The sequence below is a fragment of the Phyllostomus discolor genome, chromosome 4 (assembly GCF_004126475.2).
Source record: "Phyllostomus discolor isolate MPI-MPIP mPhyDis1 chromosome 4, mPhyDis1.pri.v3, whole genome shotgun sequence".
In the NCBI taxonomy this organism is placed as follows: Eukaryota; Metazoa; Chordata; class Mammalia; order Chiroptera; family Phyllostomidae; genus Phyllostomus; species Phyllostomus discolor.
In genome coordinates this window covers 141,142,470-141,146,940 of record NC_040906.2, presented here as the reverse complement: position 1 = coordinate 141,146,940, position 4,471 = coordinate 141,142,470, and the positions used below count along the sequence as shown (strand labels likewise).

Sequence of the window (4,471 nt, the reverse complement as noted above, 5' to 3'; positions counted from 1 at the left end):
GCAATACCTATTAAAGTACCAATGGCTTATTTCACAGACATAGAACAAACACTTCAAAAATTTATATGGAACCATAAATGACCCCAAATAGCCACTGCAATTTTGAGAAAGAAGAGTAAAGTAGGAGGGATCACAATACCTGACAATAAACTATACTACAAGGCCACTGTAATCAAAACAGCCTGGCACTGGCATAAAAACAGGCACATGGACCAATGGAACAGAACAGAGAGCCCAGAAATAAACCCAAGTCTCTACGGTCAATTAATATTTGACAAAGGAAGCAGCAACATAAAATGGAATAAAAATAGCCTCTTCAACAAATGGTGTTGGGAGAACTGGACAGCTAATGCAAAAAAAATGAAACTCGAGCACCAACTTACACCTTCTACAAAAATAAATTCAAGGTGGATAAAAGACTTAAATATAAACCGTGATACCATTAAAGTCCTAGAAGAGAACGTAGGTAGGAAAATCTCAGATATTTCACACAGAAACTTTTTTACTGACATGTCCCCTAGAGCAAGGGACATAAAGGAAAGAATAAACAAATGGGACCTCATCAAAATAAAAAGCTTTTGCACAGCTAAAGAAAACAGTATCAAAATAAAAAGAGAACCAACTGTAGGGAAAACATATTTGCCAATGATACCTCAGACAAGGGTTAATTTCCAAAATATATAAAGAAGTTACAAGACTGTACTCTAAGAAGACAAGCAACCCAATTAAAAAATGGGCGAAGGACTTGAACAGACACTTCTCCAAGGAGGACATATAGAAAATCCAAAGACACATGAAACGATGTTCAATATCGCTAGCTATCAGAGAGATGCAGATTAAAACCACAATGAGATACCACTTCACACCAGACAGAATGGCCATCATAAACAAAGCAACAAACAACAAGTGTTGGAGAGGATGTGGAGAAAAGGGGACCCTAGTGCACTGTTGGTGGGACTGCAGACTGGTACAACCACTATGGAAAGCAGTATGGAACTTCCCCAGAAAACTACAAATGGATCTGCCTTTTGACCCTGCAATTCCACTGCTGGGACTATATCCTAAGAACACTGAAACACCAGTACAAAAGAACCTTTGCACCCCGATGTTCATAGCAGCACAATTTACAATAGCTAGGTGCTGGAAGCAACCTAGATGGGCATCAGTAAATGAATGGATCAAAAAACTATGGTACATTTACACAATGGAATTCTATGCAGCAGAAAGAAAGGAGCTCCTACCCTTTGCAACAGCATGGATGGAGCTGGAAAGCATTATGCTAAGCGAAACAAGCCAGGCAGTGAAAGACAAATACCACATGATATCACCTTTAACAGGAACCTAAACAACAAAACAAAGAAACAAGCAAAATATAACCAAAGACACTGAAATAGGGGACAGACTGACAGTGACCAGAGGGGAAAGAAGAGGGAATTTCAGGGGGGAATGGGTAGGGTTTACAGGAACAAATTTAAAGGACACATGGACAAAAACTAGGGGTGGGGGGTAATGGGAGGGAAGTAGGGAGGGTTGGGTGAGTGGGCTGGAATGGGAGTAAATGGAAGAAAACTGTACTTGAACAATGATTAAAATAAAATTTAAAAAAATAAAAATAAAATCATAAGAATGAAAAGCTTGTTCAGAACTAAATGTTTAATTACCAAAAAGTCAAAATTGAATTAGGTTATGCCAAATCAGCCATCCTTTATCAGGAACAGATAAATACATGAAAAAAAGACAAGACAGGACTAAACACTTGTGATTTTATTTTCTCCCTCAGGAAACAAAAGAAAATGCTCGATTGTGAAGCAGTGAGACAGACTGCTAATTTTATAATGATGGTCCCCAAGATTAAGCAGCAATCATTCCCTTTGGTTATACTATTGCTAATTCAAAACCACCAAAAAAAGAAAAACCAAAGATAATGGGCCAGGGTGGCTAAATGGGAACATCTTGTTTAGATTTGTGAATTCCAGTGTACACCACTTTGAAAAATGATGCTTTGGCTTGAGAATGTGAAGTTATTTATTCTCTTCATAGGTTTTACAGTGAAAAAAAAAAACTATATGACACAAACAATTTTAGTTTGTGTCATGAAGTAATGAAGTAATTTTAACAAAAATGGTACTCAGTAAAATAGAAGTTTTATGTCCATTAAGAAAAGATAACATTGCAATTATAAATTATATGGACCCTAAAAGCTCATCTAACACTGTCTTTCTCTTCCCAATGGCCCAAAGTCATTGTGGTTTCTGAAATATAACCAAGGACAGTAATTAAGATTTCACACTCTATCAGAAAAGGCACCATACACTCAGGGTCCTTGATTCCAAAGTCTCTAATTAGTGGTTTGTTTGTGGTTGGTAGGAATATTCAGGAGAATGAGCATTAACTTACCAGTTTCTATAGAACTGGGAGACTATTACTTCAATGACACCTAATATACTATTATGTATATTAATAATTATGTCATGATTATATCTTATATAATCATATATAAATGATTAGTATATATTATTAGAAAAAAGGTTTATGGTTTAAGAGAAATAAATACAAATACAAAACCAATGGATTTAAGTAAAAACTTGTAACTCATGTTTACAATAGGAAATAGAAACATGAACTTGATATGCATTTTATTAAATAAAAATAAATGATGGTAAAAATCCAAAACAATGACAATACCAAATTCTAGCAAGGATATGAAGCAACAAGAATTCTCATTAATTTCTTGTAGAAATGCAAAATGGTACAGTAACTTTGGAAGATAGTTTGGTGATTTCTTACAATACTGAATATGCTGTTACCTAGGGTGTCAGGATGGCCGAGTGGTCTAAGGCACCAGACTCAAACTTTGCTTCTGAATATATTGTTACCTAGAATTCAGCAATCATTCTCCTTAGTATTTACCCAAATGAGTTGACAACTTATGTCCTCACAAAAACTTACAAAGAGTTGTTTATTGAAGTTCTTTCAAAATTGCCAAATTTGGAAGCAACCAAGAGGTCCTTCAGTAAGTGCATCAATAAACAATGGTACATCCAGAAAATGAAATATTATTTTGCACTAAAAAGAAAAGAACTATCAAGCCATGGAAAGGCATGAGGTAAAAGAAGTTAGTTTGAGAAGTCTACATATTTTAAGATTACAGCTACATCACAGTCTAGAAAAGGCAGAATTATGGAGACCATAAAAAGACCAGGGATTACCAGGAATTAGAGGGGAAGAAAGGATGAACAAAAAGAATATAGAGGATTTTTAAGACAGTGAAACTATTCTGTATGATACCAGGATGTCATTATATGCTTGTAAAAACCCATAAAATGTGAAGCATCAAGAGTTACTCTTATATAAACTATGAACTTTGAATGTAATGATGTGTCGACATAATTTCTTCAATGGTAACAAATGCGCCGCCACTCAAATGTTGCTAGTAGGGGAGGCTGGGAATGTGTGGGGTGCAAGAGAAATCTCCATACTTTCTGCTCAGTTTTGCTGTGAACCTAAAACTGCTCTACAAAATAAAGTCTATTTTTAAAAAGGTATATTTTTCTCTGTGTCCACTGGAGAAAAAAAAATTGCCCTGCCAGTAATGAACACTGCTAGTGCCTAGACTGTAGTATCTAATGTCTTTCTTCACTAAAAATAAACCAAAGCTCCACATAGAAATAGGCGATCACAAGGCTGGCAAAGGAAATATACAAGCTGTGCCTGGAACATCTTATCATAACAGAAAGCAATAAAACTATGAAAACTTCTGGCCATATCCAGTGTACTCAGGAATAGAACTGAAGAGCCTTCTACTGGGCCAAGTTGAGGTAGTTTGAGTCTCAGAAAGAATAACTGCAGTAAATTGAAATAAGTCAAATGAGTTCAGAAGTATATTTTTAAAATACATTTAGCAGTGTTCACTTGGCAGCGCATATACTAAAATTGAAATGGTACAGAGAAAATTAGTATGGCTCCCACACAAGGATCAAACTTAAATTCATAAAGCATTTCATGTTTGGGGGACAGATGGTTACTACTCATATGGTGGTCACTTCATAAGGTCAAATCACTACACTGTGCACTTGAAACTAATATAATATTGTAGGTCAACTACACCTTAATTTTAAAAACTAAATAAATATATTTAGTAGTTTCCTTAAAAAGATGCTGGCAAAATAATTTTGTTAAAAACGGAAACACTGAGAAAATAATCAAGAATTTATCCTTTTTTATGTGAAAAAATTTGGAAAAGCTAAATCAAATGGTTGATTATTTATAGCTATATTCTGGCTTAAAAAAGTGAGAGGGGAGAAATAATAATATTAAAATATTCCCACTTTGCAAACTTATAATGAAATAATTAATCTAAACAATGATCAATCATTAATGTGTGCTAATATCATAAAATGAAGAACAACCAGATATTAGGACTTCCTGACATAAATATACAATAGCATTCATAAAACAATTCTAACCAAAT

At 34.6% G+C, this 4,471-nt stretch overlaps 1 non-coding gene across 1 annotated transcript; it reads left to right on the top strand.

The window, feature by feature from the left end:
- Positions 1-3,904: 3,904 nt before the first annotated feature.
- Positions 3,905-4,010, top strand: LOC114495800. The gene has a single exon (XR_003684473.1). It is a non-coding gene; the product is annotated as a U6 spliceosomal RNA (small nuclear RNA).
- Positions 4,011-4,471: the final 461 nt, after the last annotated feature.